We start from the raw sequence: 17392 nt of genomic DNA, 5'->3' as shown, positions 1-17392 counted from the left end.
TATAAAGAGGATGCATCCCTATTGCATATTGGACATGTAAGATATCCTTTGGTGCTCCATCCAGATAAATTTTTATATGGCAGAAAATCATTTATGGTCCACAGAATCGAAGCATGCAACTTAAAATTACTTCGACTCATAGAATTATATGTCTGTACCCTATTTTCCCATAACTCCTTTAGATCATCAATTAAAGGTCGTAGATATATATCAATTTCATTACCTGATACTTTTAGATCCGAAATTAACACTGACATAAAAATAAATGGTTCTTTTATGCACTTTCAAGGTGACACATTATATACAACTAGCATCACAGGACACATGCTATAAGAGGTATTCAGATTGCCAAGCGATTAAATTCATCTATCGCTAGACCAAGTCAGATATTGCACGGGTCACTCGCAAAGTGCGGATGCTTTGCATCAAAGTCTTTCCATACTAAAGAGTCAGTCGGGTGGCTAAGTATGTTCTCCTTCGGAACCCGCTGCTCATAATGCCATCTCATTTCTTCAGCTATCTTTGTGGACATATACAACCTTTGAAGTCTTGGAATCAATAAAAAATATCTCAAAATCTTTTGAGGTATCTTCTTTGCTTTCCTATTATCAATTTTGTATCTAGGCTCACCGCATTTCAGACATTCAGTTGCTTGTTCATTATCCTTATAAAATAATTTGCAGTCATTTTTGCAGGCACACATAGGAGTATAGCCAAGTCTCATTTTTCGTATGTATATTTTTGCTTCAGAATATGATTTCGGAAGTGTCTCTCCATCAGGCAGAGCTGCTTTAATCAATGTTAAAATTTGATCAAATGACTTTTGACTCCAACGGTTCATGATTTTAATATGAAGCAATTTTATCAAAAACTCTAACTTGAAAAACTTTGTACAATTTGGATAGAGTGGCTCTCGTAAATTTTTTACAAGCTTTGCAAACTATTCAGAAGTCCCTTCTACCTCAAGCCGAATATTATGCTCATGATCAGAATTGCTTTCAGATGCAGCAGTATTCATGCATACATTTGAACAAACACTTTGATGTAAATCATCTACCAATTCTCCAATACCACTATGTTCGATAGGTCCAGCACCATCAGTACTATCATCTTCAGTATCATCATCGTCGTGCACTACTTCATTCGGATCACCCTCCCCATGCCATATCTAACAAGTAAACTTCTTATCTATACCATATTGTAGCAGATGCTCCTCAACAAGTGTTATGTGATGATATATCAAATTGACACATCTCTTGCATGGACACTTTATCTGACTAGCACTGTCAGCCTTATGCCGTGCAAAGTCAATAAAATCTCAAACTCCTTTTCGATATTCAGGCAAGAAAATACCTCTAATATTCATTCAACTTTTGTTGATATTCATTTAACAACAAACACAAAATCATTAACAATCAAAATAAAGTTTAGTGGTATTCTGGATCTTGATCTGAATTTCAGATTGAATCGCTTCTCAATTCCAGCTAAAATCCCAACCCAGATCCAGATCCGGATTACTTGATACAAAATGCATGATCTTATCCTTTTCAAATCATTACTAATAGATGTGGCCCTATCCCTTTCAGAAAAGTAATAATCTCATTATTGTTATTAGTGAATATTTTATCTCATTTTCGTAAAAATTTCAACAGCATCTCCCCATGGTTCTCCAAGTATACGATGCAGATATGGTGCCTACGCACTCTATCCACCATATACCCGGAGAACAATGGACAGATAACTACTGAATATCACATAATGAAATGAAATATCAACTATTAACAACAATAATATTATTATTTTTTCAAAAAGCCTGAATACAGGACATCCAAATTTCGATCTCGATGAAGATCGAAATTTGAATGAAAATCTATGGCTTAATGTAATTTAAGTACCATCTTTGAACGTGCATTCGAAGATGAATTTTTAATTTATGAAAAAAGAATAACTTCATATTAAAATTTTTTCATTTTAATAATTTTTTTTAAAATAAAAATATTTTTTTTATTTATAATTTTACAGCATACAAAATAGCACATAAAATAATTTAATTATAACAAGTAACAGTAATGTGTATTGTGTTAGTGAGAAAATAATTAGTCAAATAATTAAATAATTTCAATAGTAATACTAAAAAATAATATGCAACAATTATCATAATTTCAGCCTGACCTAACCAGGCCCAACCCGGAACTGACCCGACCCAACCCTGACCCTACCAATCTCGACCCCACCCGACCTACCGGACCACCCCGGCACACTGGCCCTAGCACGTTCCCTATCCCTGTCTCCAGCCGAAACCCACCCCAAAAAAAAATAGAGATGAAGTCGACTCATCTCGATGACGGCGATGGTGGCGGCGGTGGCGGCGACGGAGGAAACTGAAGGCATGTGGGATGCTGGGGGGGAGGAAGCTTGCGAGAGGGAGAGGAAGTCGGACTACCGAGGGGGGGACAAGGAAGAAAAATGGGTTTCCGATGGGAGTTGATGGGATGCAGGATATTAGCGATGCAAAGTTTCATCACTACTAATCAATTTTCGTCACCAATAATTCGAACAAAAAATATTTACGATGAAAAATTAATTTTTGTCACTAATAATTTCCATCAAAAAAAAATTTTATGAAAAAATTAAGCCCCGAAAAAATATTATTGACGACAAAAATTATCTATTTCATCGCTAATTACATAATTAGCGACAAAAATTTTTTTCATCACTAATAATTAATAAAAAATTATTTTTCATTTAAAAAAGAATTTCTCCTAATGAAGTCTTGTTCCCCGTATTATTTTCTTCCATTCATTTTTCATTCATCTCTTAGCCACAATAATGCAATAATATATGTATATATGTGTGTGTGTGTGTGTATATATATAGCAGATGTAGTAAATATATCAACTTTTTAGAACATTTTAGTAATAAAATGGATGAACTATGGTAAGAATAAAAATTTGCAATAATTCTACAGCTTCTCATCGACAGTCATCTCGACAAAGCATGGATGATGCAGTGCAAGCAACCACTCCTTAAGGACCTATACCACCACCTATTATAGAGGACCCGTAACGATTCAATGACCTAATTTGACAGGTCCAAGCATTGACCAACACCATCCAGCATTTACAGCAAATCATAGAGCAATGACAACCCTGCAACATGCTCCTCAAACTATGCCCTCTCCGTGTAGCCAACAAAACTGCTTCTAGAGAATCTCCCTCGAGGTGCGCATCATTCTACCCTGATCGATCAACAATCACCATCCCATCAGAGTCCAGGCATGAAGAATAATATCAACATTCTCCGATCTCCTCCAATGGAGACTCGACCTTGGGCTACTCTCCGTACCTCACAAAATCTCGTTGGGAGGAGGACCTTGAGCAAAAGGTCTAAAAGATCGAACGTCATCTAGGCGACATTCAAATGGGCAGCCAAAGGAATGACGACATCCTCAACTTCAATTTCCAACCATCTATTTCTTGATCCATCCTCCATGAATTGATTTTGGATTGGTTCAAAATACCACAAATAGAGCCTTATAAAGATTAAGGATCAGAAATATTTTAATATTCTACATACTTTTCTTGTGCACATATTATTTTTTAAAAACTATCTAATATTTATTTTTATAAACATAGAAAAATTGACTATAATATATCTAAACATCCTTCAATAGAAAAATTTTCATCGCTACTAATCTATAATTTATGAATTTTTAAATTTTTTTATTTTTTTTAAATATTAGCGATAAAAATTTTTCATCATAAATAGTGATTATTTATGACGAAAATAGATTTTTCATCATAAATATATATTATTTATGATGAAAATAGAGTTTTCATCATAAATAATTTATAATTTTTGAATTTTAAAATATTTTTATTTTTTTCATTGATTAGTGAAAAAACTTTTCATCGTAAATAATAGAGTATTTATGATGAAAATTAAGTTTTTATCATTAATATTTGATTATTGATGATATTAAATTTTTATCATAAATATTTATAATTTTTAAATTTTTAAAATTTTTATTTTTTTATGTATTAGTGATGAAAATATTACATCATAAATACTAGAGTATTTACGATGAAAAATTTACTATTCATCATAAATACTCATTATTTATGATGTAATATTTTCATCATAAATAATCTATAATTTTTAAATTTTTTAAATTTTTTATTTTTTTGTAAATACTCATTATTTTGTAAAATTTTTCATCTTAAATACTAGAGTATTTATGACAAAAAATTATTTTTTATCATAAATATATAAGTATTTATAACGTAACATTTTTATCATAAATAATCATAATTTTTAAATTTTAAAATTTTTTATTTTTTTACACATATTAATGAAGAAAAATTTTTATCATAAATAAAATATATTTACAATAAAAATTTTATTTTCATCATCAATAATCCATCATTTATGATATAATATTTTCATCATAAATAATCTATAATTTTTAAATTTTTAAATTTTTTTATATATTAGTAATAAAAAATTTTCATCATAAATAAAATATATTTGAGATAAAAATTTAGATTTCATCATCAATACTCTATTATTTATAATGTAATATTTTCATCATAAATAATCTATAATTTTTAAAATTTTAAAATTTTTTATTTTTTTCAAATATTAGTGATGAAAATTTTTTATCATAAATACTTTAGTATTTATGACAGAAAATGAGTTTTCATTGTAAATATTCTTGTATTATGATGTAATATATTTGTCATAAATAATCTATAATTTTTAAATTTTTTATTTTTTCACATATTAGTGATAAAAAAATTTTACTATAAATAATATTAATTTATGATAAAAATTAAGTTTTTATCACCAATACTCTATTATCTATGACTTAATATTTTCATCATAAATAATCTTTAATTGTTGAATTTTTAAAATTTTTATTTTTTTCAAATATTTATGATGAAAATTTTTTATCATAAATAACATGTATTTGAGATAAAAATTTAATTTTTATTGCAAATACTTTCATTATTTATGATAAAATTATTTTTATCACTAATATTTAAAAATTTAAAATTAAAATAAGTATTTTATTATTTATGATGATTAATTTTGTCATAAATAATATGTATTTAAGATGAAATTTTGTTTTCATCACAAATATGAAGATATTTGTGATGAAAAATTATTTTTATCATAAATAAATAATTATTGATGATGAATTTTAATTTTTATCATAAATATTTTTATTTATGATGAAATATATTTTTATCATAAATAAATTCATCGCAAAAAGTGGTATTTTTTGTAGTAATATTCGAGGTACAGGGAGATCGTAGGATCAAATTGCACAATAACTTTTCATTGAAGAATATTTTTAATATTTTTATCAAAATTTTATATCTTCTTAGTAGACATGATACTTTGCTATGCATCAATCTTATCTTGTGGGTTTGATCGAATTAAAAAGTTTAATTCGATTGTCAATTAGAAAGAGTTCTAATTGCTAAAATTGGGTTAGCTCGATTGGTTCTAAATTGACTAGATAAAATTTTAATCAAATAAGATCAACTTGCACTCAAGCTCACTACTAGCTAGATATGGAACCTAATGGATTATGCACAAAGAAAATTGATCAGGGGTCTAATTAGATTAGATCATGTTTGCAAAGTAGATATGCTAGCACATGTTGCAAATCCTAGCTTCTTGTTTCGAATCAGATTCGAAATTGATTCCAGATTGGGCTAATTAAAGTCAAATTAATTTAAACCAATTTTGAGTTTGAGTTGGGTTAGTCTTTGGCTACATGTATCAAAAAATTTAAAACCAAGAAACTTAGTACCCATAAGTTAAGAATTTTTTTTTGCACATGGGATGCACTCTTTGTGCGCAGAAATAGGTTTCGCATCCCATGAGATGGGATGCCTCTTCCTTGAGCTTATCCAATGTTTCACGATGAGAAAATTTTTTTTTGATGATTTTAACTTAATTTTGAGCACATAGAGTCCTTCTAAGGTTAAAACACCTTTTGGTTTAATCGTAAAAATTGGTTGAAGTTTGAAATCCTGCCAATCTGATCCATACGCCTAACCAAGAGTCCAACTTGTGAAGGACTCTAATCTCTGTGTCATGCCTCATCTTATTTTCAAATTTTTTCATGCTATCAGTAAGTTAGTGCCTTAGTTTTGAGCCATTCGATGGACAAAAATTACTGATGGATGGTGGAGAAAAATTATGCCAAAGAAAGCTGCACGATGCATCGGAGAAACATTGAGAAAAATATTTCGAAGAGTCCTTCTATGCGAAGTGTCTCTCAGATTTTTTTTAGATAATTACCATGTGTCAAAACCTTTTTGATAGGCATGGAAAATTGGCTGGGGGTGTGAGAAATTTTTTGGGGTGCAAGATGGCATGTGAAGGGAGCATGAATCATTCCCCAAGGCAACCTATCACTAAGTATTTAAAGGGGGTTGCCGGGGGGATTTGATTCATTTAGATTTTTATTTTTTTTTCTAACATCCTCTCTCTATTTTTCAATTAGTTTCTTTCTTTTTTTGTTAGGACAAGTTCAAAAATAGTAAGGACAAGTCCAATTTTAGGACAAGAGCCTAGGAAGAGAATTAAGGAAGACAAGGAGAGAAGAAAGATAGGGATGGAAGGCTAAGAGGAGAGAAAAAAGATCTTGAGGTCCTGATGCCCAAGAAAATTCTTAGAATGAGAATTTTGGAGGAGAAATTATCTCAAAGAGTTGGTGTCCTGATCATAGCCCTGTGTGGATCACCGTTGGAAGGCGAACACTTGGGCGCCTAGTGGAGGTTCTGCCAAAATTTGGATTAAGCACTGCAGGTATCTTCTATAGCTTGAATTTAATTTTGAATATATATTATATATGATTGTTAATTATTAAGGAGGTGCTAGTTTAAAATTTTAATATTTAAATTTTTTTAATTTAAATTTTTAAAATCCATTATGCTTCCGCTATGCATGTCCACCCTGAAACCCTACAGTGATATCAGAGCCAGCCTTGTTTAGTTCAATCATATATATATAATGTTTATGTGATGCATATTATGATTCATGCTATAAAATTATTTATGTCATTAATTATGCTTTCATATGATGATATGAAATAATGCATATATGATTCACCACTTCATCATCTTGACATAAGGTTGTCTTAGTATAACAAGGTTATGCTGCAAGATTGACCTAGGATGATGAATGTCCATATGTTACACTTGTATATATAGAATATTTTAATGCTGATACATAAATTAGCATTATATAGTTAGAATATGCATGAGACCAAATAAAAGCTCTCATTAAAAGTTATATTAAGTTGTAGTGATATGCAACTAGAGGTCAATCAATTTTTGATCAATTGGTGTCTAGGAAAGTGCTACAGGTGATTCTTTAATTGATTTTATTGTCTAACCTAGTCAATTTATTAGTGTCTAAGGAAAGCAATGAGGGGACCCCCACCTTACTTACCTGGCCAATTTGATTAAACGATCTTGATATTGAAAAATTCTAATATTAAAAATGATCACTATCGTAGGCGGTCAAAAGTAAAAACCAACTCAAACTGTATAGATAAAGTGAGTAGGGATCATTTCCATAAAAATTTAGGATGATTATTTTATTTAAAAAAAAAATTAAAGTAAAAGGATTAAAAAAATAGAATAGTAAAAATTAAATTAAAAAAATAAATTAATTTATGAAAAATAATTCAAAAAATAATCCAAGAATTTGAATCTACCATGCAAATTAGATTTATTTTTTTTCTTATACTGTAATATTAATTCTTGTGATTAAGGTATTAGCATAGCTTATCTCTAAGAGATACAGACTATATCAGTAGATTACAGTTCATCCTGTCAGAGTATAAACTATCTAAATTTAATTACAAAATATAAGATTTAATCTAACATACCACGATCTATCTCTCCAAAGTACATACCGTATCCAAAATTATGGCACATAAATAGAGGGTATAGGTCGTGTAGGCTGGATCAATACCTCAAAAGAAAATAAAAAGATATAAAATAAAAGTATAATTTTATTACATAAAAATTAAATATAAGAAAAAAAATAAAAATTTATTTACAGGCTTCATCGTATTTTTAGATTGAAGGAATTTAGCCACGCATCAAGCTCTCTAGCTCCATAATCTCACAATATTTGATTTCTAAATCTTCTTGATTTTTTTTATTTTTTTCTTATTTTTTCTCTAATTTTTTCTCCTCTCTACACTTATTCTTGGGTCTCCTATTTATAGATAAATTTTTTATATTTTTTTGGTAAGAAAAGGAGTCCTAAAACCCTTAAAATTTGTATAATACCCTTTACATTAATTTTTGGCCGTCGGATTGCCTTTAAACCATCTAGATCAGCTCAAAATCTGATGTTTTGCTCCTTATCAAAGTTGAATGCATTTCTGACTATTCGATCATGCTCCAGATGGAATTTCAATCATTGGATCGTGCAAATCTCTTCTTAACAAAGTCAAAAACCACCACAGTCATTGGATCGAGCTCTAAATTTGATTTGGATCGTCGATCAATGTAAAAAAGCCTTTCTTCTGCTGTGGACCGTAAACTATTCCTATGGACCACACCCTTGATTCTGTGGATCGAGCTACCAGTCCACCATGCACTGAAGGTAATTTTTAATATTTTTAGGGTATTTTGGCTTGATTTTCGATCCAATTTTTACCTGAAAAATAAGAAAAAATATGCATTAAACTTTTCAAAATTTTTTTATTATTTTGATGCTTAAATTATTTAATTAAATCAATATTTATTTTCATAAATATGCTCTAATTTTATATTTATTTAAATTATTTATTTGTATAAAAAAATTTAATTTATTCATAAAATTAGGTTTTTAAGAAGATGTTAGCACCATAAATTATCAAAAATATCTTCAATAAATATAAAAATATACCACTTATCACACTCCTTAACTTGAACTTTACTCATCCTCGAGTAAAGAAAGAATTTAGAATTAAGTATCTTTTAACTTAAAATTTTGAATTTCACCAAATAATTTTTAAAAGAGCCATTGATGTTCAGTAGAGCGTGAATGAGGTATGTCATTGGAGTATTAATACTAATCAATATGAGAGTTAAGCTAAGAATACTAAATATTTTTTAACTTTTTTTAAATTATTTCTACCTTTATCTCTAAATCATTAACCTCATATGGACATGTATATTGTTACTTCTATCTTTGATTTATTAATTTTTTTTTTTTTTTTTAACGTTGTATTGCTATTGAGTGTCTTAACCCCTTAAGCTTTCTGTTTGACTCATGTAGCGAGTTTTCAGTTAATGACTCCCAAACTAGATGACTTTAGAGCACTAGATATAGAATACCCCTCAGACCTACTTGCTCGAATTAAACAGGCTACGAGTTAAAACTAGCTTTACAATAAAGCTTCTTTGTCCTTCATATCTTTTGACACGAAACTTAATACTTGCTTAGACAAAGAGGTCTGGTTACTCAGCATGAAGTACTTGGAAACTCTTTTCTTTTTTTTTTAAATATGAAGAAATATATAGTTACCCTACACAAGTCTATAAAAAGTAAACTCTTATTTGATGTAGGTAAAAAAATTTAGAAATACTCAAAAAAGACTATTTAAGTTCTAAACTTAACTCCTTATTGAGTTTTCTTAATACTTGATCCCTCAATATCTTACAAACTCTCTAATTTGTACATCAATTTTTTTAAAAAAATATTTGATTTAACTCGATTCTTAAGTATAATTAGATGCTTAAATACTAAATACTAACTTACTTGAGGATTTAAAATTTTTTTAAATTTTTTCTTATTCTCCCCCTCAACTTAATCGACATTGTCCTCAATGGAGTAAAAAAAATAAAGGGTGCATAAAAAGAGAAAGAAAAAAAGAGATGTCACCTGATCCAAAAGTCTTTTCAAAATTAGTTCTCTCCCCAATTTAGCCAATATTGTGCTCAAATTTCTTCAAAAGATATGAAGCAAGACTTGATTAAATAAAATACTAAAGAAAGTAAAAGCAAAAACTAAAACTGGGTTGCCTCCTAAAAAGTGCTAAGTTTATTATTTTCAGCTAGACCAAAATATTGACAGGTGCTTCCATGTGAGCAATCCTTTATTCCTAAAAAAAAATAAAGATTAGTTAAAATAAATAAAAAATTTGGGTTGCCTCCCAAAGAGCGCTAAATTTATCGTCTTCAGCCAAACCATACTAATTCTACCTCACTTATCCCGTATCAAATATTGGATTAACAAATTCAAGTAGATAAGGTGGGTGAGGTGAATCAAGCAGGGCATTAACCTCCTGAACTTGAATTTCTTCAATTGGTTCATTCAGAAAATTCATCTTTACAAGTGATTCAACAGGTGGCTATCATTATGGATGAACTCTCTAATCACTAGATGAAGAAATTTCATAAGTTATTTTAAATTTTTGATCTGACTAGAGATTATAGTTAAAATCTTCTTCTCTGGGTTAATAGTCTCATAAATCTCATCCTGGATCAAGTTTACATCAACTAATTGGTCCTTTTTATTTTTAAGATTAAAAATATTAAGATCAATGGACATGATTTCCAGTGAGAGCTTCATGAGTCCATCACGACAGTTGATCAGGATGTTGGTGGTTGCTAAAAATGATCTACCTAAGATGATTGGGATGTGACCTTTTGGGTTTGACACTAGTTCAGTTTCTAGGATCACAAAATCTATAGGGTAAATGAAATCACTGACCTTGATTAGCACATCCTCCATAACTTCCTTGGGGATTCTCATTGATCGGTCTGTTAATTGCAATGTAATTTCTGTAGGCTTTAATTTTTTTATCCTTAATTTTTCATAGACTGAATAAGGTAATATATTCACACTAGCCCCTAGGTCTAACAAGGCCCTATCAATGATGATTTTTCCAATGACACATAAGATTGTAGGAGACCCTGGATCTTTGTACTTGACTGACATGTGGCTTAAAAGATATGAGCTCACACTAGCTGCCAAGAAGGCTTTCTTGGGAATATTAGTGGTCTTTTTTTTTGTGCATAGGTCTTTAAGAAACTTAGCGTAAGTGAAAACTTATTGGATCATATCTAGTAGAAGAATATTTACTTTCACTTGTTTGAATATCTCTAAGATTTGATCCATGTGGGCTGAGTGTCTGTTGGACCTAAGTCTATTTGGAAAAGAAGCTATAGGATTGGTGGTTGATGTCTCAACTTGCTTGAACCTAGTGATGGGTTCTGCAATTGACTTGGATGGTTCATCAACCTTTGTTGATTCAGGCTCGTTAGACTTGTCTGATCAGTCTGTGGTTCAGTCGGTTGGTCTTCTTGGTTTTCAGTTATATCTACCTGATTGTCTATTTGTTTTTCAGATCTTAAGGTGTGAATTGCATTTATATGGTTGAATCGACCTTCAGGTTGAGATTGTTGATCAATTTGGGCTCTTGGGTTAGGTTCAAATTGGCTTGGCCATTTTCCTTTTTCTCTTTCACTGATGGTGGTAGCCGACTGACTTAATTGCATTTCTAGACGGGTAATGGCTTAGGTGTTTGAATTTACAAGTTGGCCCGTGGTTTGTATGAAATTGTTTATATTTTTTGTCAAGGCTTCAAGGCTTTTCTCTAGTGAATTATACTTTTGGTCATTAAATTGTATACTATCAGAAGTGATTTTTATTAAAATCTCTAACCCTTTTTGTAGTGCATTAAGCCTTTGATCATTGTTGAAGTCTTGTGAATAATTTGATGGTTGAGTAGGCCTTTGATTGGATTGATTAAGGATAGGTCTAATGGGATTTGACCGTTATGACCAAGAAAAGTTAGGGTGATTCCTCCATCTTGGGCTATACGTTGGTGCATAAGGGTCATTTGTGGATTTGTAGTAGGCAGGATTAACCTGTGCTACTTCATTCCTAGTTGGGTTCATCAAAAGGGACATTCTTCCATGATGTAGTCTGTGGCATTACATCCATTGCAATTAGATGTTGAAACTTGGTTCACTTGGGTGTGACTTTTGAGTTCTAAGACCTCTAACCTACATAGTATAGTATCTATTTTGGCCTCTGTAGCTAGGGATGTGGGTACTTGGTGCATAGCACCTCTTGTAGGTTCTCTAGTTGCTTTCCACTGTAGGCTCTTTTCTATTAGGTCCTCTAAGAATTACCAGGCTTCATTGGCTTCCTTATGCATAAACTGACCCTGACACATTGACTCTAGCATGGTTCTAGAGTTTGGATCTAGTCCCTCATAAAAGGTTCGGCATAGTCTCCAAGTCTCAATTTCATGGTGTGGGCATTGGGTTAAAAGGTTCTTGAAATGATCAAAATACTTTCAGAAAGACTCATCCTCAAATTGATAAAATTGGTTAATTTCATTTCTTAACTTGGCTGTTTTATGATGTGAAAAAAATTTTCTCAAGAAAGTTTTTACAAATCCATCCCAAGTTATGATCGAATGGTTGGGTGGACTATATAACCATTTCTTAGCACTGTCCTTGAGAGCAAAACTAATCAGCCTAAGTTTAATAGCATCATCTGACATTTGGTATATTCTCATGGTGTCACATACTTCTTCAAATTCTCTAATAAAAATATATGTATCTTCATTACCAGTGAATTTAGGGAGCATGTTAATGATTTGAGGTTTAATTTCAAAAGTTGTTATATTGGTTTGAGGAAGTCTAATACAAGATGGTTGGGTTGACCCAACAGGATAGCAAAGCTTTTTTAGGACCTGAGGTTGATTGACTTCATTCATTGTGGACTCAGAATGTTCTTGGATTAGGGTAGGGTTTGAATCAATTCTCAATAATCGACCAGATATCTTTGTGTAGCAAAAATCAGTGCAGAGGTAAAATGATAATTTTAAAATTTTTTCAAAATCACTATTTTATAGTGGAAATTATTAATTAATCTAATTAATTAATAAAAATTTATCCTACACTAGGATCTAAATATGATATATAGCATGCATGTATTTAAATTTGAAATTCAAATTTGAACAGTAAACACTTTATTGTAATGTGTTCAGAACACAATACCTTTATACGGGTAGTAGATCACCGCAATCTGATCACCATCGGGAGAGTCTGATCATCGTGATGCAGCCACACAACATATCTGACCTCTGTGGATCATCCACATGAAGCTCCCAGTCTGATCGACTCCTCACGAGTGCTAGCTCATTGTAGAGCTCTTTCGACGGCCAATGCTGATCGAACTCCATTGATCGATGTCTGTCGATTCTTTGGATACTCCAGATCATCAGCAGACATGCTTGAGAGGATGTTGAAGATCTCTCTAAAATTTAGTGGGCTCACGACACTCGTAGCTCACCTTCTCACTTCCCGAACTCCAGGCTGAAATCCTGAAGAACTCATTGAAACCCTGCGCACACTTTTTCTTTCTTTTCTTTCTTTTTCTCTCGGAAGGATATAGACCTTCACTTTGCACACAAGGATTTCTCACGCCCAAATTTTCTCTCCAAAATTTTTCTTGCACACGCCCATTCTTCTCCTCCTTTTAAAACAATGTCAAACATCTTATCCACGTGAGAGGATAAAGATGAGTAATTGCACATTTGAATTCAAATCAAATTTTGAATTCAAATAGAAATCAATTTATTCCTATCCACTAAGGGCATGAGAAGAGGAGGGCGTGGCTTAATTTATGCATGAGTGATTTCATGAGAAACATTTTCTCATGTAATAAATGGGACGTTAAAAGAAGATAAGGTCAAGGCGCTAAGATTGGTTGCTCATTCAAATTCAAACTTTGTTTTGAATTTGAATGACCAACCAATCATCCTTATCCACTCATATGGCACATTAAAGTAGGGCATAAGGAGAGCTTTGCATGAGAAAAAATTCATGAGAACTTCCTTCTCGTGAATTCAAAAAGGCACAATGGAAGTGAGGTAGCGCAGGGAGAATGGATCAAGGTGGTTTCATTATTTAAACCAACCTAATTGAACCAAATAAGTTAGGCCCAATTAGACTAATTTAAACCCAACTAAATTAGGCTTAATTAGACTCAATAAAATCTTAATTAAATCAAGAATTGATTAAGCCCAACCCTTGATCAAATCAGGGACCAAACCATCTCGACGATTAGGTCAACTCTTAACCTAATCGGGTCAAACCCAACTGAATCCAATTCAATTGAACTTGATCCAAAAATAATTACTCAATCAAATTGAGTTAATTAGTGATCAAATCACTAATTAAATCTCTCATAAATATTGAGTCCAAATTTGATGGATAATCGGATATCAGAATTCATCGATATGTAACCCTGATCGAAGAGTCCCAAACCAGTGGGACTCTTGACCCCGGTACCCAAAATGTGTGGAACTCATGATCAAAAAATTCTGATTCTCGATCACAGAGTCTCAGGCACATAGGACTCATAGTCCACAATCATTAGGACTCTTCATCAGTGTTGCTCCTAAATTGATTTTGATGATTACAAAGCAGATTGAAGGGATACAATTAATTTTAAATTGAAAAAGGCTTTATGCTCTTCAAGGGCAAAATCATAATTTTACTAAAATCCTGATTTGATAGTATCACTTGATAGAACAAAAGATTTGTAAACTATTGATGAAAATTTCATTGTATTTGGACTTATATTTTTGAAGTTATGAAGGTTTGAAGTGCATGAGTCGACTCATGAGTCAACTCATGGCACTATGAGCTGACTGGCACGCAAAAAAAATTCTCATGGCACGCTGGATTTTTGACTTGGCACGACCTGTGAGTCGACTCATGAGTCGACCCACAAGGCATGAGTCGACTCATGAGTCGACCTCTGCTGATTTGAGCTGAAAAATCCAGAAATCAAGACTGTCTGATCTGTGCAACAGAAGTTGACTCATGAGTCGACTCCTGTAGCATGAGTCGACTCATGAGTCGACCCCTGCGATGAAAAATGTCAGCAACGGCTATTTTTTTGCCCGTTTTAATTGCCTTTTATGCTTCCTAAAATTGCTCTAACGGCTCTTTATCTGCCTAAAATGTTTTCTCTTGCTTCTAATGTAATAAAATGCTTTAAATGGTGAAAGAAATTGCAGATTAAATAGCAGATCAAACGTGAAATCAAATATGAGAAAAATGAAAGAGAGGATCCGAAATCTGCACGAAAAAGCCTGAGATCAACGAAATATCCAAAAAGAAAAAGAGAGAGGATCCACAATATACAAGAGAAATTGTGAAAGAGAAAAGCAAGAGCATTCAAGAGGATCTTTCAAGCCTATTGTTCAACCTTGATCTAGAGATCTTCCAAAGCTTTCAAGAGATCTTCAATCTGAAGCGAAAATTTAGTGCAGGGGCAAAATGGTAATTTTAAAACTTTTTCAAAATTACTATTTTACAGCGAAATTATTAATTAATCTCATTAATTAATACTAATTAACCCTACACTAGGATCTAAATATGATACAACAGCATGCATTTAAATTTGAAATTCAAATTTGAATCAGTAAACGTTTTACAGTACTGTGTTCAGAACACATCACCTTTTGCGGGTAGTCGATCACCACAATCTGATCACCATCGGAGGCTCTGATTATCACGTCACAGCTACCCAACTGTCTGACCTCTGCGGATCATCCACACGAAGCTCCCGTCTGATCAGCTCCTCACGAATGCTAGTTCGTGATTTCACCCTTTTGATGGCAGATGTTGATCGAACTCCTTCGATCGATGTGTGCTGACTTCTCGGATGCTCTGAATCATCTACACAGTTACTTGAGAGGCTGATGGATCTCTCTCTGAAATTTGGTGGACTCACGACACTCGTGGCACACCAATCTCACTTCCCGAACCCTAGGTAGAAACCCTAGGGTACACACCAAAAATCCTGCGCCCAATTTTCTCTCTTTTCTTTCTTTTTCTCTCGGAAGGTTTTGGACCTTCACCTTATGCAGAAGCCTTCCTCACACCCCAAAGTTTCTCTCCTAATTTTTCTACGCACGTCCCACCTTTCTCCTCTTTTTAAAACAACGTCGAACGTGTCTTATCCGCGTGAGAGGATAAAGACAAGAGGTTACACATTTGAATTCAAATCAAATTTGAATTCAAACGAAAACCAACTTATCCCTATCCTTTTGGGCGTGAGAAGAGAAGGGGCGTGGCTCTTTGTGCGTGGAAAAGTTTCACAAGATACCTTTTCTCATGTAAGTAATGTGGCGCACAAAATGGATAAGGATGAAAGGGCAAGTGATAAGTTATCCATTCAAATTCAAACATGCTTTGAATTTGAATGGCTAACTAATTAATTTATCCATCCATATGGTGCACAAATGAGGATGTGGGGAAGGGTTTTATGTGAGAAAAATTTCACGAGAAGTTTCTTCTCGTGAATTCAAATGGGTGCAGGGAAGTTGGGTGACGCAGGGAATTTAAAACAAGGTGGTTTGATTCAAATTGAGCCAACCTAGTTTAAAATAGGTTGAGCACAATTAGACCAAATTAAACCTAACATAATTAGGCTTAATTAGGCTTAATAAAATCCTAATCAAATCAGGAATTAACTAAATCTAACCCCTGATCAAATCAGGGACTAAACCACCTTAGCGATTAGGTCAACATTTAACCTAATCGGGTCAATCCAAACTGAATCCAATTCAATTGGACTTGATCCAAAAATAATTACTCAATCAAATTGAGTTAATTAGTGATTAAATCACTAATTAAACCTCTCATAAATGTTGAGTCCAAATCCGATGGGCAATCAGGCATCAGAGACCATCGATATGAAACCCTGATCAAAGAGTTCAAATTTCAAATTCAAAATTCGAAATTCAAAATTTTGACTCCGGTACCCAAAATGTGTGGAACTCATGATTAGAGAATCCTAATTCTCAGTCATAGAGTTCCAGATAGATAAGACTCATAATCAGCCATCAGATCAGAAAGGAACCTCTAATGTGTGTGACCCCGCAGGTTCAAACCTAAGTCGGTAGCACAGGAACCAATTTCTGTACTAATCGAAGTGACCATCTAGCAATGGTACCCGACGACCGGATAGGTCGAATAATCGCAATCGCAACATTCAGAACCTACGTGAATATGGTTACCGTATAATTCATCCCTTTTGACCCCTGTGTTTAGGATGACTCAGAGTTAAACTGTCAACCCTGATGATATCATCCGAATCGTGCTCAACTCAATTAGTCCTGTGACTCCTCACTAGGACTACCCTGGCCAAGGTTTTGCTAAATTGAAACACGACTGTACACAGCTCCTAAACTGGAGTGGTCAATCCCATCTTGACACACGCACCGACAAGTCAAGTACTTGACTACACCCAGCAACCTTCCATCACTGAATTAGAAATTCAGGTAGTCCAGTGCCTAAGTGCAGTGAGTTGCTTGCAAGTCACCGTGGCGGTCTCA

This window comes from Elaeis guineensis, chromosome 2 (genome assembly GCF_000442705.2).
Source record: "Elaeis guineensis isolate ETL-2024a chromosome 2, EG11, whole genome shotgun sequence".
In the NCBI taxonomy this organism is placed as follows: domain Eukaryota; kingdom Viridiplantae; phylum Streptophyta; class Magnoliopsida; order Arecales; family Arecaceae; genus Elaeis; species Elaeis guineensis.
Note: the sequence above shows the minus strand (reverse complement) of the source record.